At 43.3% G+C, this 19,394-nt stretch overlaps 1 long non-coding RNA gene and 1 pseudogene across 1 annotated transcript; one reads left to right on the plus strand and one right to left on the minus strand.

Annotated features, from left to right (window-relative positions):
- Positions 1-10,600: 10,600 nt before the first annotated feature.
- Positions 10,601-11,046, minus strand: LOC133655093 (uncharacterized). The gene is made up of 3 exons (XR_009826946.1): positions 10,889-11,046; positions 10,725-10,799; positions 10,601-10,619 (listed from the first exon to the last, which is right to left on the minus strand). It is a non-coding gene; the product is annotated as an uncharacterized LOC133655093 (long non-coding RNA).
- Positions 11,047-16,692: 5,646 nt separating this feature from the next.
- LOC133656392 (transcriptional activator protein Pur-alpha-like) lies at positions 16,693-18,599 on the plus strand (annotated as a pseudogene).
- Positions 18,600-19,394: the final 795 nt, after the last annotated feature.

The raw sequence follows: 19,394 nt of genomic DNA on the forward strand, positions 1-19,394 counted from the left end.
CAAGACCCAACAAATGATTCATAAAGTCACACGTTTTAAAAGTAAATGATCTTGTATAAAACACAACTGCTCAAAATATGTATAAAGTAAATAATAATATGCTTCCAGAAGTGGTCCAGAAGATGTTTCAGATGTGAACCAGTAAATAATGGACTAAGAGGTATGTGTGTGTACTCAACAGCCAAGGTATGAACACATGTAAAACAAATATGTATACCATATAAAGGAGTCTATGGAATCATTTATAAGTAGAAATTAAAATATGTAACACTTAACTATTTAAAAAATCCCATATGAAACACTTTTTTGAATAATTATGAAAATGAATAATGAATATTTATATACACATTAAATGTTAATTGTATGTAACATGTTTTGTGCTTTTTACTGTCAACTTTTCAGTCAAAATGTTCAGTTCATTTTCAAATAAAATGATACAATGTTGCATATCAATGCATGTACTTCACTAAATTGAAAGCACTAATCTAAAATATCTAATTTATAAATTTTAGAAAGTTAAGTTAATTAGTTAAAGTACCAATGATTGTCACACACACACTAGGTGTGGTGAAATTTGTCCACTGCATTTGACCCGTCCCCTTGATCACCCCCTGGGAGGTGAGGGGAGCAGTGGGCAGCAGCGGTGCCGCGCCCGGGAATAATTTTTGGTGATTTAACCCCCAATTCCAACCCTTGATGCTGAGTGCCAAGCAGGGAGGTAATGGGTCCCATTTTTATAGTATTTGGTATGACTCGGCCGGGGTTTGAACAAAGTATGTTAACACGATTGTGTTACACACACAACACTAGCCACGTGTACATGGACCACATTTATTTGAACTTATCATCATTAGGATTAGAATGTTCTTGTGTACATGGACCCTGACAAAATGATCTGACTATGACGTGCATTGTCATGCATCACACTTTACATATTTACTTTGACATGCACAGAACCTCACATAAAGGGAAAGGTGTGTTATTTGTGCTATGGCGCCATCTGTTGGATGAGTTTGCTCACTGCAGGTGCTGAAGAAGCAGTAGACTTCCACTGCAAAACATGGTTTTGTGCATTCCTTCTTGTTATCACGGTATTTAGTTATCATGTTTTCCTTCTGTTCACTACTTTTGTTGTACCTCTCTTTTCGAAATGGGAGTGTTCTGTGCTTTTTATGTTGTGATTATGTAAGGGTTGCGGGGCGTCTTACTGTTTCAACATTCTGTGTGTTTGAGGCTAGCAGTTAGCACTTGGAGTAGCTGTAATGTTGTGAAAAAAAAAGTTTTTTAAGACAACTAGATCCCTTCTTTTGTTATTACATCAACAGATGACACTCCAGACCAGGGGTGCCCGTTACGTCGATCGCGAGCTACCGGTCGATGGTGGAGGGTGTGCCAGTGATCCCATCCAGGCATTAAAAAAATAGACCTAAAAATTAGCTGTAGATCATTTGGTAAAATGACTGTTTTGTTGTTGTAACTTTCGAACACACCACCAGGGTGTGCACATCAGGGAATCAGTTATTACCACTCTCTCATGCAGTGAGAGCAATGTAAAATTGCTGTCCTCCTGAAGTCTTTATTAAAGCCAAGTTATTCCTGCAACTCGGCATGGTTCTTCCTACTGGTAACCACAAACAACAACATGGTGTCAGAGTAGTGGACAAACTTCTCGCCTGTGAGTACTTTTTGTACTAAAATTTGCCGCCGGAGATTTTTTTTCCTGCCGTGCGGTGTACACGCCGATCCCTAATGGCAGACGGGTTTCATCGTCCAGACCCAGTCGTCTTCAACGACAATGTCGCGGAGAACTGGCGCATTTTTGAGCAGGAATATGACATTTTCATTGCTGCTGCTCACTCGGACAAGCCCGCAAAGACCCGTGCATACATCCTATTAAACCTCGCTGGTCCAGAAGCGATCGAGAGGGAGCGCTCGTTTGCGTAAGCGCCAGAGGTGCGTGCCGCCGGCGAGGGCGGTGCTATTCTCGCTCCTGCGGAGTCGCGGGAAGATCCTGAGTACCTGAAGAGGAAGTTCAGAGAAATGTGCAATCCGGGAACGAACAAAACATTGGAAAGGCACAAGTTCCATTCGAGAATTCAAAAGCATGGGGAGAACATGGAATCATTCATCAGTGTTTTGAAGATTAAAGCTAAAACATGTCAATTTGGAGATCTAACTGACGAACTCATATGTGACAAAATTGTGTGTGGCATAACAAACGACTCTCTGAGAAAGACATTATTGAGGGACAGTGAATTGACTCTTGCCAAGGCAATCTCAATCTGCCGCATTCACGAAATGACAGAGGAAAATATCAAAACATTGGCTACACAAGCTACCAATGTTGATGAGATTAAACCCACACAATACAAGCAATTTAAAGGCACACTCCAGAAAATTGCCCAGACTATCACAAAGTGTAACAATTGTGGAGGGAGTCACACAGCAAAAAGGGAAATGTGTCCAGCGTTTGGACAACAATGTCACAACTGCATGAAACAAAATCACTACAAAAAATGCTGCAAGTCAAAGCCACAGAGTCCAAGTTTACCACAAACAAGCGCTATGGACAGTCTGTGCATGATGTGACAATGGATCAACACAGCCAAAGTGAAAATGACACATTCTATGTGGATGGCTTGGAAATTGAAAATTGTGTTGACACCGTAAATCCACAACAAAGAGACCAAGATGAAGGATTTGTCACAGTGTGCATAAATGACGTGCCAACCGAAATTAAAGTGGATACAGGTGCTAAATGCAATGTAATGTCACTGAAGACTTTCAATAGAGTAAACAGCGGCGTGAAACTCGCCAAACAACACAAAAGCACAAATTTGGTTGCTTACGGAGGAGCCAAAATAATCGAGACACAAGGTGAAGCTACACTGACATGCTTTTTAAAGGGACAGCGCCACCTACTGACATTTTTCATAGTGGATAAAAATGTGACATCGCTGTTGGTCTTCCGTGCATGCCTGCGTATGGGGCTAGTCGAGTTGAGTCCCGATGTGCACCATGTCACCACAGAGAACACTGGAGAGTTCAGCACACGGATCCTCACACAATACCAAGATATTTTCAGTGAAGAGCTCGGAGAACTACCAGTTGTTTACACAATGACAGTGGACCCCAATGTGCCGCCTGTTGTTAGGCCGGCCCACCGCATCCCCATAGCGATGCAAGATTGTGTGAAAGCTGAACTTGAACGCATGGAACGCATAGGCGTTATTACTTCAGTCACCGAACCAACAGATTGGGTATCATCCATGGTCGCTGCGCACAAGAAAGGAAAATCGGAAATCAGATTATGCATTAACCCCAAAGATTTAAATGAAGCACTAAAACGGCCCCACCACCCCATGAGAAGTGTGGAGGAGGTAGCAGCACAAATGTCAGGTGCGACAGTGTTTTCGGTGCTAGACGCAAAAAATTCATTCTGGCAGATCCACCTGGAGAAGAAGTCCTCAATGAAGACAACATTCAGTACTCCTTTTGGACGTTACAGATTCCTTCGCATGCCTTTCGGTATTAACTCTGCAAGCGAGGTATTCCAGCGCACAATGGATCAGCTCTTTGCTGGGTATCCATGCTCAGTCATTGTCGATGACATCATCATCGGAGGCCGTGATGTGGCGGAGCACGACGCCAACCTAAAAAAAGTGCTTGAACGTGTGAAGAAATTAAACCTCAAACTCAACTCGCAGAAATACAAGTTTAGACTTGACCAAGTATGCTACGTTGGTCATATCTTCACAAGTAAAGGATTGAAAGCTGACCCCTCCGAAACTGCTGCTATCACAGAGATGCCAGTCCCCACAGATGTCACTTCACTTCAACGTTTCCTGGGAATGGTCAACTATCTTGGCAAGTACATTCCAAACCTCAGTGACATCGCAACGCCACTGAGGAAACTGACTCACAAAGAGACCGCATGGTGCTGGTTCCAGCAACACCAAGATGCTTTCGACCGCCTGAAAGCAAGTCTCTCCTTTCCACCAGTATTGGCCTACTACAATGTCAAAGAGCCAGTCACGCTGACCTGTGACGCGTCATGTTTTGGACTAGGAGCTGCTTGCATGCAAAATGGAAGGCCAGTAGCCTTTGCATCCCGCACCCTTACAGAAACAGAAACTCGATACACTCAAATTGAGACGGAGCTTCTAGCTGTTGTGTTTGCGTGCACCAAGTTCAGAGACTATGTGTATGGCAAGCCCACCATAGTAGAAACTGACCACCAACCATTGGTGACTATCTTGAAGAAACCAATTCACAGTGCCCCTGCCCGTCTTCAGCGGATGCTGCTACGCCTGCAAAGCTATGACATAAGCTTAGTCTACAAAAAAGGAAAGCACATGTACTTAGCTGACACTCTTTCAAGAGCCCCTAATGCAACAGACAGTGAGAGCCCATCTGATAGTGGTTCTTTCGACGTCATGTCGGTGAGCTACATTTCTACAGCCCGCCTGGAAGAGCTCAAGAAACGCACGGAGGAGGAGGAAGTATTGCAGACTCTCAATGCAGTTATCCAGCGTGGATGGCCTGCCAGACAGACTCAGCTGCAGCCTGCCATTGAAGTTTTCTTCCCCTACAGAGACAAACTCACTGTGGAAGATGGTATCGTCATGAAAGGGCAGAAAGCAGTTATTCCCCGGTCACTACAAAAAGAGTACATTAAGATTGTACATAATGGTCACCCAGGCATTGAAGCGACCAAACGCAGAGCAAGAGGTATCATCTTTTGGCCATCAATGTCACGAGACATCACTGAAGAACTACTTTCTTGCACCGTGTGCAACAGCACAAAACCACATCAGTAGAAAGAACCGCTCCATCTCAATCCAGTTCCAGACCTTCCGTGGTCCACAGTTGCTACAGACATTTTTGAATGGCGTGGACAACACTACCAGGTGCTAGTGGATTCCTATTCTGGATGGTTCGAAATCGACCTTCTACAAAACATCACAGCAACAGCTGTAATTTCCAAATTGAAAAGACATTTTTCAGTGCATGGTACACCACATACACTGCTATCTGACAATGCAAGACAGTATAAGTGTGAGCAATTCAGGAAGTTTGCTGAGGAGTGGGACTTCATCCACACCACCAGCAGCCCAGAGTTTCCCCAGTCGAATGGACTCGCGGAAAGAGCTGTCAGGAGTGCCAAGCAACTGATGGAGAAATCCCACCGGGACAAAACTGATGTCTTCCTAAACCTCCTTAACCTCAGAAACATTCCCCGAGATGCAGACCTTGGTTCCCCTGCCGAACGGTTAATGTCAAGACAAACGCGTGCAGCTATCCCAGTGTGTACCAGACTACTACAACCAACAGCAAAAGACTCAAGACAAGTACACGCTCGACTAGTTGACAAGAGAACTACGGTGAAACGTCACTAAGACAAGTCAAGTCGCCCACTGAGTCCCTTGACAGAAGGGCAAGTGATCCGTAAGCAGACTCCTGCTGGACATGACCGACTTGGAATAGTGGAAAAGTCGTGCGAAGAGCCACGTTCCTACATCATCCAATCCGATGGGAGAAGATACAGGAGGAATCGTCGCCACATCCTCCCGGTTCAAGAACGACCACCAATACCGCTCCAGAACGACGAAGCAGACTCTCAGGATGGTAGACATACCATGATGGACTTAGTCCCTCCCACACCACTGAGAGAAGAGACAGTGATTAGGCAAACGGAAAGTGCACCAATTCGACCCAGATTCACGACGCAGACTGACACAGCTTACACAACAAGTGCAGGTCGAGTGTGTAGACCCAATCCAAAGTATGTGCAGTAAGAAAAGAAAAACGTGCGTGTATTTATTTTGAGAGATAGTATTTTTCTACCTGTTCTGTGATGTGTTTAGATATTTCATACAGATAGTTAATTGTTTGTACTCACCCTACACAGTTAAGAATTTTAATCTCAGTTACATATAGAAATTCATTTCACTTATCTGTTTTTGTTTTTTATGAAGGACTCTTAACTAAAAGGGAAGGATGTAGATCATTTGGTAAAATGACTGTTTTGTTGTTGTAACTTTCGAACACACCACCAGGGTGTGCACAACAGGGAATCAGTTATTACCACTCTCTCATGCAGTGCGTATGTAAAATTGCTGTCCTCCTGAAGTCTTTATTAAAGCCAAGTTATTCCTGCAACTCGGCATGGTTCTTCCTACTGGTAACCACAAACAACAACATTAGCCATCATCAATATTCACTAAGACGTCACTTTCGTCTCTTGATTGACATTCACAGCACCCGAGGATCTTGTGAAATGATGCTGGCTGCTGCCAGATCATTATTAAGAAAGGAAGGCAAGAAACACTTTTTATTTACCTGCCGTCAAAACTCTAAAGACCGACTGCACAGTTCCTGTCTTCACAATAAAAGCGCTGCTTCATCCTGCCTGCGCTAACAAAATAAGAGTCTCAGAAAGCTAGCAAGCTACGGAGTTTGCCGCCAATGTATTTCTTGTAAAGTGTTTTAAAACGAGTAACCACAGAACATTATGTGGTTACTTTTTGGTTGGCCAAGCGGACGTGACGACAGGCTGTCCTCACTCAGGTCCGCACGGACCTGGAGGGGGCGTGCCTTAAGTCCGGCTGGAAATCGGGAGAAATTCGGGAGAAAGGTTGTCCCGGGAGATTTTCGGGAGAGGCACTGAAATCCGGGAGTATCCCGGAAAATTCGGGAGGGTTGGCAAGTATGCGCCCCTCTCTCAGCTAGCTAGCTGCTAAGCTAATTAAGCTAGGCTTGTTGTGGCGAAGAGAGCTATGTCCCGAAGGCATCTGCACCCTCACGCTGCGGCCACTTCTCTGAAGACAGCAAGAACTCGACTCGGTGAAAGAAACAAGGTGAGTATGCACTCTTTGTGCACCGTTCTCATGGATAGGTTGGGTCTACTAGAGGACCGTGCCCGCCAACGAGGGCAGAGTAATTTCGTAACTTTAGACGCTGCGGACACATTTGCTAGCGTTAGCTGGAGAAAGCTGACGAGCCCAGGTTATAGCAGCCCTAAGCGGCCTACAAGCCATGGTGAACCGGTTGAGACGCATAATAGATTTTGACCTTTAGCTACTCCTACACCCCAGTCTACCGGGCACCACACCTTAGTCATAGGGAACTCCATCACCCGAAACATACAGCTTAGCAAACCAGCCACAATTAAGTGTATTCCTGGGCCAGAGCACCTGACATTGAAGCTAATATTATGGAGCTAACTTGCAACAGGCCTAGTAAACATGTACGACAGGCTAATCGCACCACTAGCTACGCAAACATAGTTGTACACATTGGCTCCAATGACATTCGGATGAGACAGTCAGAGATTACAAAGAGGAACATAGCTAGGACTTGTAATCTCGCTAGAAAGATGTCCAGGCATCGAGTACTTGTCTCTGGCCCCCCACACAGCAAAAACACTCCGCGGCGGATCCCCCGCGGAGGTATCGCGCTTTCCGGAACGGAACCACGAAACGGAACCGCGAAACGGACCCGCATCGGCGTCCACTTGCTCTCAGGAACGTATCCGCCACGGCGGCGGGTCGTGGATCCGCTCCGCACCCATGATCAAAGCCTTATTTCAGCGGCGGGTGCGCCGTGACGGCGCGCTGCATCCGCTCCGCACCCATGATCAAATCCTAACCTCCCGCCGCGGACCAGCAACGGACTCATAAAAACCCTGGCTCATCTGGCCGTTTTGGACCCCTTTATCTTATTTTCAAAATCCCTTCTGTTCTTGCTGTAGGATAAAATAGGAAACTAAAAAATTCACTAAGCCCTACTACAGCAATATAGGCTCACATATGCATTGCCTTGTATTTTTAAACTAACAATATTGTCAATAGGCAGAAACAGAAAATGGTCAATTCACTCTATAAAGTAAATATATAATATATAAATATATATATAAAAAGTAAATATACGTATATAATCTATTAGGCTACAACTTCAAGGAAACGCTGCTCCATGCACAGCTAACATATCACAAAATTAATAACTGGTGAATGACAAGAAGTCCAATAAAAGGTTGTTTATTTATACATATACATCTCTACTCCTCCTGAGGAGGTGGAAGCGGGACTCGTCTCCTCGTTGCCCGATCCCCCGCCAAGTTGAACCACCTGATGGCGTGTTTGGTGACCTCAGCGTCCGTGGCTGACCTTGTCAACACATTTTTACTCACAGCACCTGTAATCAAACAAGATTACAAGACAGATACGTTTATGTTTATGGTATGTAGCATCCAAAGCCAAGTATGCTTACACAATACAAAATATGTGATAGGTATTAAGGAGATTACATTTGGAAAAAAAACATGACTTAAAGTTACTGGAGGTGGTTAAAATAAGGTGCGTAAACTATGAATTTGTGATCAGGGTATAGGTGTGCAAGACATCCAAAATGTTCAAACAATATCGTTATTTGGTTCCTTGATCAGAGTACTTGTTTGGCTCTGTTGGATGACGGCGGCGGGGGGTTGGGGGTGGGGGGCATAAATAAATATCCATGACCCAACTTTGGGAGGTTGACATTGTTTTCTCATGATATTTATACTATCATTCTATGTTTGTATTCGTGTAGGCCAGGGGTGTCCAAAGTGCGGCCCGGGGGCCATTTGCGGCCTGCAGGTCATTTTTTAACAGCCCCAGGGCACATTTTTAAAAAATACGATCAAAATAAATAAAAAACATTAAAAGTGGTATTTAAAGACCAAACAGGTGAAATGTAACAAGAAAATGTAGCAATGTTTACTCTAATCACACAAAGCTGCCATGTAGGCTGTTTCTTTCTTTAAAAAATAATAATGAATCAAAATCAATGTCATTATGAATTATTGACCTATTCAAGGCTTAAGAAGTTTACCTTCGCAATCAGCTGGTCTTGGCTGCGCTTCATATGTTCCAGCAGGCTAAGGATCTGGGTTACCTCAGGCGCTGTTGACAAACAGCAGTATAAAATTAACATGTTTTAGTGTTTATCCTCATTACTCATAATCCTGACATTAGCTATTGACCTTAGTTAATGACAAAAGTTATTGACAAAGTTTGAAGAAAATATGTGATTGCTTGTGAATTTGAATTTTTTCCAAAATTTGTGGCACAGAATGACCATCCGGTATTTGTCAGTTATTGCTCACCAGAGCAGGAAATGTTGTCGGCCATTCTCCCCCCTCGCCATGTTGGCCTGTAGGCCAGGCTGGATCCAGGCTCCTGTGTCTGCCACATGTTGAGGGCTGCTGGTGAGGGGGGTGGAGGGAGTCGAAGAGGGACTGCCGTTCCTAGTGAGGTGGGCATTGTGAGAGAGCCATCAGTTAACCATGACTGGTAATACCCAAGGGGCCTATCTATACACTAATATTTCAGAGATCAGTCCCTACCTTGTGTAACTCTCTGCATGTTTAATGCAGGTGCTGGTGAAGGCATATGAATGTGTCCTTCCCCATTGTGAGGTGCTAAGGGAGATAAATTGGTATTAAATGATTGTGATCTGTTAACCATGGTTACTGGATGCTGAGATATTATTTCAGAGATCAGTCTTTACCTAGAAAGTTATCTCCAGTTGAGGAGTCGAGTTGACAAGTACTCATGACTCTTGCTGGCACTCGGTGAGACGGTGGAGCTGGGAGAAGGGATACAAGGAGAGGGGAATATCTTTATCACTAAGAATGTTAACCATATCTTTAATATTAATGTGGTGGTTTCGTTTTTTTTTATGTTAAGAGATTATTCCTTACTCTGCCTGTGCAATTGGCTTGCCAACCCCAGAGATGTGAGGTCACTATTTCCCGGGTCTTCTTCGCTATCATCTGAGTCCCCGAGACGATGGCTGTTGGGTAACCATATCATTAGGATTATTGCAATACCAAAATTGCCAAATATACATATAGTACAAGCATCTCTGGTCTATTTTTGAATGCTACCGGAAATAACCTTCCTATTACTGTAGAAACATGACAAAAACAAGACGGAACACACTTACACTGGCTTCCTGTTCCTTTTTTCTGGCAGCTCCTCGTTCTCTGCCTCAGATTGCAGGTCTGAGGTGTCGCAGCCCTTTCCATATTGTTGCATTATTTTTAATGCGTCTTTGTAGTTGTCTAAAATTGAATATGTTAAAATGAACATGAGTTTCCAATTAGCTGTAGAGCTGAACAGAATATTATTATTATTGATGATGATAAATCAGGTCTCTCTCTTACAAGAGACCTGGTCAGAACATAGACACAATAGGTTATTCCAAGCATAAAGAGAAGCAACTATGACGTTATTTTTAAACAAAAAGATTATGAATTTGCATACCACAAGTTCGGACAACAGAAACGTCAAATCTTGGCCAGTTTGGCTCATGCTGCTCCTCATTTAAAGCGGCCCTTTCAATTCTGTCTGTGTTTTTATAGCTGGTCCAGAAACCAATCCTATCATCATACGATCCACTTGGGACAACCGCAATGTCCCTGTTCATTATAAATTTAATCAGATGAAAAGGCACCCTTAATGTAGAAAGAAAGAAAAGGGGTATTTATTCATCGTCAAAGGAACAACGTGGACAAAAGCATGCACAGGTAAGATGAGCTGAGATTTTACCTAAATGGTGCCCCAAGGTGGTAAGAACTATAAGAAAGGTAAAAGTACAGGTCATAATAGTCAGAACTTCAGCTCAATCGTAAAGTAGGGTTTGAAATTATGGGTGTAGTGTATACAGAGATCAGTCCCTACCTTGTGTAACTCTCTGCATGTTTAATGCAGGTGCTGGTGAAGGCATATGAATACATCCTTCCCCATGGTGAGGTGCTAAGGGAGATAAATTGGTATTAAATGGTTGTGATCTGTTAACCATGGTTACTGGATGCTGAGATATTATTTTGGAGATCAGTCTTTACCTAGAAAGTTATCTCCAGTTGAGGAGTCGAGTTGACAAGTACTCATGACTCTTGCTGGCACTCGGCGAGACGGTGGAGCTGGGAGAAGGGATACAAGGAGAGGGGAATATCTTTAGCACTAAGAATGTTAACCATATCTTTAATATTAATGTGGTGGTTTCGTCTACAACGCTAAATATATCCTGTGGTGTACCTCAGGGATCAATATAGGACCTAAATTATTCAATGTCTAGATAAATGACATTTGTAAAGTTACAAAAGATTTATAGTTAGTATTATTTGCGGATGATACAACAGCGTTTTGTTCAGGAGAGAACACACAGAAGATAATACAAATAATAACAGAAGAAATTAACAAATTAAAAAGATGTTTTGACAAAAACAGACTATCTTTGAATCTCAGTAAAACTAAAATAATGCTATTTGGTAACAGTAGAAAAGAAAGTCAAACACAAATACAAATAGACGGAATAGAAATTGAAAGAGTAAATGAAACCAAATTTCTAGGTATAATGATTGATGATAAATTGAACTGGAAATCTCAAGTAAAAAATATACAACATAAAGTAGCAAGAAACACGTCAATAATGAATAAAGCAAAACATGTTCTAGACAAAAAATCACTTCATATTCTCTACTGTTCACTAGTGTTACATATCTGAGTTATTGTGTAGAAATATGGGGAAATAATTACAAAAGTACACTTCATTCATTAACGGTGTTACAAAAAAGATCAGTTAGAATAATATATAATGTTGGATATAGACAACACACAAATCCTTTATTTATTGAATCAAAGATACTGAAATTCCACGACATAGTGAATTTGCAAACAGCTAAAATTATAAACAAAGCAAACTATAACCTGCTACCCAAGAATATACAACAATTCTTCTCAAAAAAAGAGGAGAAAAATAATCTTAGAGAGAAATGTAATTTAAAACATTCGTACGCACGTACAACACTTAAGACCTTCAGTATATCAGTATGTGGAATTAAATTATGGAATGGATTAAGCAAAGCAATCAAACAATGTACTGATATGATCAATTATTTATGCTTACATGTGGAAATAATAATAGTAAATAAAATAATAATAATAAAAAAAGGTAAATAAAGCATAAAATAGTCTCTAATAAATTAATTAAATAAAAAACAGTATATAAAATATATACATCAGCAAATAACAAAAATATAGATCAACAAAAAGGATCCTTAATATGTGCAGCAATTTTTCCCACTCACATCACCTCATTTTATATTTTTTTTCTACAATTAACTACGCCAAAAAACACATAATAGACATACCTTTTTTTTTTTATTGGAAACAAAAACAACAGGGCGTCACACACAGCTAGTCCACAGTAAACAGGATCTCGAGTTCCACTAAAGAACAAAGAAAAAAATAATACACACTCATATTAATAGCAAAGAACGGCTGTTTCCACTCCGTTAACGTTACGTTGTTGACTAACGAATTAAGTAACGTTAGCGACCTGGGCCTAAACAACACTGACAATAAAGTAATACGCTGTCGTTTCAACCAGTTGGAAATATGTGGAATATCGTAGCATGTAACCTACACACATTCACAGCCTCTAACAAAAGATGGCCTAAGTTAACTGTATTGAACTTTTGAAACGTTCATACTCACCGGCTTCACGCGGGAAACTTTCAAATTCTGGAACACAAAACACAGATAAAAGACAATTTTACAATAGCACGGCGAAAAAATGACCGTCGTTGTGTGGGTTTTTTGACGAATAACACTCTTTTCCACTTTTCTTCGCTCTGGCCTCACCTCCCGCGTGCAGCCATTTCGAATTTTCTGGATACGTGACGTCAGACGCACATCCCCATGCAAAGCATTCTGGGAGGCGGCGCTGGAAATAGCCTTTTTTTACAGAATATAAAGTTTTACTGCTAGTCCTAATATCAAACAACGTCATTACAATCATACATAAATGATGATGGAAACACAAAGGCCGATATTTACTGCGAATGTAGCAATAAATCAATAACTCTATACTTACGTTCGTGTTCCAGCAAAGAAAGTCCAGAAATGATGATCTTGGCTCATGCGCGTACACGCTAGTAGGCGCGTCCACGTCTGCGGGTGCAGACATTGCGGCTCAGCGCGCGTAGGCGGAGCCTATAACTCTAGGCGGCGCGCGCCGGTTTAGTTTGTCGCGTCCGCGTATGCGAATCAGACACGAGTCCGCTCAGGATCAGCTGTCTGACCGTACAATTTTCAGAGGCGGAGCTGTATCCTCTAGGCGGAGCCAAAACGAATGTGACAGTAACGCGGGTTGGGCGACTTGAAGGCGGATCCGTATAGGAGTCTTCTGCTGTGTGGGCCCCTGCCTGCGAGAGGCAATGATGAGAGGAATAGCAGATTAGTCTCACTTAACAAGTGGCTGACTAGTTTTTGTAGCGAACAGGGACTAACATTTATTGATGATTGGCCCTCTTTCTGGGGCAAACCGGGCTTGCTGATGAGTTACGGCCATCATCCTGGCTAGGGACATAGATTATTGTTTGAGTCACACTTGACTAACGACACTAGAGCAAGCTCAGACTCAGGCAATTACAGTGTCTGTTAGTCCGGGTGAGGAGTCAGTTAAGCAAGAACTAACCAGCGCCAGGCTGGAAAATTACTGCACACATAGCATTTCTCCTAGAATAATAATTAACTCACATAATGTTGGTTCTATAGTGACTGTGCCAGAGGTGAACATGCATTCTACTGAGGTGGCAAATTAGGAGGCGTTCAATCTATCGCAGCACCAAGCAAATAATCTCAAAATCCCCATCATATCAATTCCTCGATGTGATCGAAATTATTAAGGCGCACTACATAAAATAAACGTAATGTTATTAATATCAGTACTACGGACACCATTAACCAAAATTCCTCAAAACAGCCCACTACCTATAATATAGGCTTTTTAAAGATCAGATCATTGTCTCCCAAAACCTCATTAGAGACAACAATCTTAACGTCATTGGTCTCAGCGAAACCTGGCTAAAACCAGATGAATTTTTCCCGCTTAACGAGGCATCTCCTCCTAACTATACGAGTGCACATATTGCCCGTCCCCTTAAAAGGGGTGGAGGGGTTGCACTAATATTCAATGAAAACCTTAACCTCACCCCTAACCTAAGTAATAAATATAAATAATTTGAGGTGCTTACTATGAGGTCTGTCACACCGCTACGTCTCTATCTGGCTGTTATCTACAGCGCCCCTGGGCCCTATTTGGACTTTATCAGTGAATTTTAAGAGTTTGTTGCTACTCGAGTGACGCACGCAGATAATATAATTGTAATGGAGAATTTTAATATCCATATGAATACACCGTCAGACCCTCCGTGTGTGGCGCGTCAGACTATAATTGATAGCTGTGGTCTTACACAAATAATAAATGAACCCACACATCGCAACAGTAATAAGATAGACCTAGTCCTTGTCCGGGGTGTCACCACCTCCAAAGTTATGGTACTCCCGTATACTAAAGTAATGTCCGATCATTACCTTATAAAATTTGAAGTTCTGACTCATTGTCAACAAGCTGCTAATAATCACTGCTTTAGCAAGCATAACATAAATGCTATCAAAATTTCGACTCTTGCTGGCCAACTGCCTTTGGTAATGGCACCATTCCCAAATTATGTGTGCTCTATTGATAACCTCATTACCAAATTTGATGATGCCCTGCGCAACGCCATTGATAGTATAGCACCGCTAAAGCTTCAGAAGGCCCCTAAAAGGCATACCCCTGAGTTCACAGAAGAAACCAGAGCTCTTAAACTATCATGTAGGAAGCTGGAACGCAAATGGCATTCGACTTAACTTGAGGTTTTCCATCAAGCATCTAATGATAGTTTAATAACTTATAAACGCACGCTTCCCTTAGCTAAAACTAATTACTACTCCAATTTCATCCGCCTCAATAAAAACGATCCTAAATATTTGTTCGGTACAGTTACATCACTCTCCCAACAAGGGACTCCCCCCAGTAGCTCCTACCACTTGGCTGATGACTTTAGTGCTAAATATTAACTTATCACTTTCCACTGGCATTGTTCGCCTAGCATTCAAAAAAGGGGTTATTCATCCTCTGCTCAAAAGACCTAACCTCGATCCTTACCTCATGGTAAACTACTGGCTGGTGTCCCACCTTCCCTTTATCTCGAAAATCCTCAAAAAAAATTGTTGCACAGCAGCTAAATGTATTATTGAACAATTAAACATTAATGAATATAGACACAAAATAAGGCACTCTAATAACAGTTCAATAATACTTAATATAAAATAAAAATACATTAAACACAATCCACATAAAAACAAAACCTTAAAGAGAATACCAATAATATAAAATACAAATTAAAATAGATTATGAACATGCCATCAAAATGGGTTTATTTAAATGAAATCAAAGTTATCTCATGAAGACAATAATTTAAATCTTTATTATAGTCTGAAAAGTTTACCATCCTTTAAAATATTTTATCCTATCAGAGAAATTGGGTTTCACATTGAATAATCTACTTTTATGTATAAAAAAAAAAGCAAGATGGCGCCGTCATGTGTGGCTGGCCGTCTACCGCTCTCAGTCTGGTTTCAGTTTTTGTTGATTTTATCCTACTGCACTAAACAGTTCGAGTCTCTGCTGGTGTATGATCGCCAAGAATTTATGGTTTTTCGACCACCTATCAAAAATAATTTTTCTTTTGATCTTGGTGGTCCAAATGTTTTGCCCCCGTTGCTGTCAGGAATACCAGCTCACCTCTTCCGGGTTCCAGCCCTGAGCTTTCCGCGGAAGCGTCGCCGCGGCACCCGTAGTGGCCGCCGGGTAAAGCAGAGAGTGCTGTTGGCGTGCTCTTCCAGCGCTGCCCGGACGGGAAATGGATTAAGCGGTTCCCTTGTTGCTTGCTGGCCCTCCGTGGATCCATCGGGTTACCCTGTACCGAAAATCGGCCCCGATGAGAGACCCGGGACGCGCCGCGCCCGCACCTGCTCAGCCCGGTGCCGCCAACGTGGGGAATCCCTCCAATTTGAAGTTGCTGTGCCGGGATTCACGGTATGCTGCGACGCCGGTCTTATCTCCTGCCAGTAAACGCCAGATCAGTGGCGAACAAAACGTTTCCACTCAGGGATTTCTTCGAGTCACGCTGTCTGGACTTCATGTGCATAACGGAGACGTGGCTCGGTACCGGTGAGTCCAGTGTTTTCTCCGAACTTCTGCCGGCAGACTGTTGCTATTTTAACTCTCCTCGTGCCTCAGGCCGTGGAGGAGGAACGGCGACACTTTATAAAAATGACTATAAATGTAAGCAATGCTTTCCTTCGTCATTTTTCGCCAGCTTTGAATTGACTTTATTTGAGGAGTGTCGCGCTGACGCGGTGATGTGTGCTGTCATTTACCGCCCGCCCAAATACAATAAGGACTTCATCAATGACTTTTCGGACTTTTTAGCAGGAATTATGCCCCGCTATGATCGTGTCCTCATTGTTGGAGATTTTAATATCCATGTATGCTGTCCCGACAAACCACTGGTGAAGGATTGTTTAAACCTTATGGGTGAGGGCCGACATCCGGGCAACTGAGCTACATACGGGTTCTTCGAGCCATAGCAACCAGACTGGCGTTGAAAACAAACCGTTGCCATTACTCTTTAACCTGTCGACCTACGGTGGCTAAACCCGTCATTCTGCCTCCAAAATGCCGAAAAACTGTGTTGTTTTTGGTTGTGCTAACCACAACTGGAAACAGGGAAAACAAAGGTTGTATTTTGTTCTGCCAAAGCGTGATAAAAGCCCACAGAGACGAGACAAATGGCTCGCAGCTTTACACCGGGAAAACGAGGACGGTTCTCACTGGAGTCCCCCAAAGTCGGCAGGCAGGCAGCATCATGGCGGACAGAGACAGTGGAAGTGAGCAGGGAGGAGCAGCCACGGGCCCAGGCTTCGGTTCCATGCACGCTACAGCAGGAGGGACGGGCTCGGCTTCCGGCCTCCAGCATGAGACGCAGGAGCTGGCGTCCAAGCGAGTTGACATCCAAAACAAACGCTTCTACTTGGACGTCAAGCAGAACGCCAAAGCCCGCTTCTTGAAGATAGCCGAAGTCGGGGCCGGTGGCAACAAGAGCCGCCTCACGCTGTCTATGTCGGTGGCGGTCGAGTTCCGCGACTACTTGGGGGACTTCATTGAACACTACGCCCAGTTGGGTCCCAGCAACCCGTGCATGGTGCAAGATGAGCCGCGGCGGGCCCTGAAAAGCGAGTTCCTAGTGCGGGAGAATCGGAAGTACTACATGGACCTGAAAGAGAACCAGCGGGGACGGTTCTTGAGGATCCGGCAGACCGTGAACAGGGGGCCCGGCTTGGGGTCAGACCATCGCGCTCCCGGGGCAGGGACTTATTGAGTTCCGCGACGCTTTGGCCAAACTTATTGACGATTACGGCGTGGACGAGGATCCCGCGGAGCTGCCGGAGGGCTCGTCGATGACTGTGGACAACAAGCGCTTCTTCTTCAAAGTGGGCTCCAACAAGTACGCCGTGTTCACACAAAGTTGTTGATAACTTCCGCGTCTCTTTCTTAGTAGCGCGCAGGCTAAGCTAACTAGCAAGCTAAGCTAAGCCTGAGAAGCTTTAAAGTTCACTGAGACGAGTCTGACGCAAATAATACATTTTCGTTTTTTCACACGATATGCGAATAAGTAAAAATGCGTAAATGAAGGATTTAACGCCGACTTCCAAGCCACAACGCTCGTTAAATGCTTTTTCTGTCAATGCTGTGTTCGCTGTGAGCTGGTTTGTTTTCAACGAATTCCCGGTTGCTAGTGGATTGGTAGGCGGAAGTGACGTAGGTCCGCCCTCACCCATACGCGCTTCCCGGAAATTTCCCCCTCCATTACTCGACACACGCCTCAAAACCTCGGCCCATTTTGTCCTATCACTAAAAATATGTACATCCATCCATCCATCCATCCATTTTTTACCGCTTGTCCCTTTCGGGGTCGCGAAGGGCGCTGGAGCCTATCTCAGCTGCATTCGGGCGTAAGGCGGGGTACACCTTGGACAAGTCGCCATCTCATCGCAGGGCCAACACAGATAGACAGCATTCACACTCACATTCACACACTAGGGCCGATTGAGTGTTGCCAATCAAAAACCTACTACTCTTAATTATGATTTAATCCTTACCAGAAAAAGGTGAATGAGATAGTCTGCTATTAAGGTGGGAAAAATGTTGAGGTGCTACAAAGGACATTTACAACTCAAGACAAGAGTTATTGAACCTTTGCGGTTGTCTCTTCTAAACAGTGAAGATGGCTAAAGCTTCTGCCAGCTGCTCGGCCAGACTGAAGGTCTGGAATTTTATCAGAATAAAAATAACAGTTCACCGCCGATACCTCCAAAGTCCAACCAGAATTTCGTTACTCCTCTTTACAAAACCCGAGGCGTGTCATTGCATATACTTGTGCTCGAACTCAGACCGGATGTGACGCAATCATCAATATACGCAGGGATGTGGAGACACTCGGTACACGTGTTCGCCGTTTGTGTCTGGCCCCACACATGGACGTGGTCACACGCTTGATCTTGTCCTTTCATATGGTCTACCTGTGTCTAACTTGGACATTTGTGACAATGTGCTTTCAGACCATATGCCTGTCATATTTGAGGCCAGTTTTAACCGCTTGACAGCTGGAGCACGCGCTCCTGCGCGTCTCTGTCGAGTTTTTAACCCTTCCACTGCTGGTCAGTTTATTACTGCTTTTAACCAGGTTTTTTTACCCTTTGACTCTGTTTTTTCTAGCACAGAGTCTGTTTTTTCTGACACTGAGAAACTCAATGTATTGTTTGACTCCACCTGTGACACAGTCTTGAACTCAGTGGCTCCTTTAAAAATCAAAAAGGCCAAAACTAAATCAGAACCCTGGTTTAATGAGAGAAGCCGTGCGATCAGACGTGAGTGCCGCAAAGCTGAACGCAGGTGGAAGAAGGACAAGCTTCAGGTGTCACTCCAGATTTTAAAGGACTGTTGGCATCGATATCAGAGCACAGTAAAAGAGGCAAAAAGAGAACATTTGGCAAACATTATTGCCTCAAATAGTCTTGACCCTCGTGTTTTATTCAAAACCATTGACTCTGTTCTTAATGCCCCTCAGCCTACATGTTTGGAACCCTCCTCTGAATTGTGCAATGCCTTTTTAAAGTATTTTATTGATGAGATTGCCACAACGAGGGCTCTCATCTCTGTTCCGACCTCTGACCCTTCTGTCCCGTTTAACTACTCTGCTGTTTTAATCAGTTTGAGCAAGTGACTCTGCGGCAGTTACAAGAGTTAACTAATCATATGAAGCCCTCAGGTTCCCCCCATGATGCTGTCCCTCCTACATTTTTTAAAGAAGTGTTTTCTTGCATAGGGCAGCCTGTTCTTAACATTTTAAATAGCAGTTTGTTTTCTGGTGTGGTTCCTACCAGTTTTAAACACGC

Source organism: Entelurus aequoreus, linkage group LG08, assembly GCF_033978785.1.
Source record: "Entelurus aequoreus isolate RoL-2023_Sb linkage group LG08, RoL_Eaeq_v1.1, whole genome shotgun sequence".
Lineage (NCBI taxonomy): Eukaryota > Metazoa > Chordata > Actinopteri > Syngnathiformes > Syngnathidae > Entelurus > Entelurus aequoreus.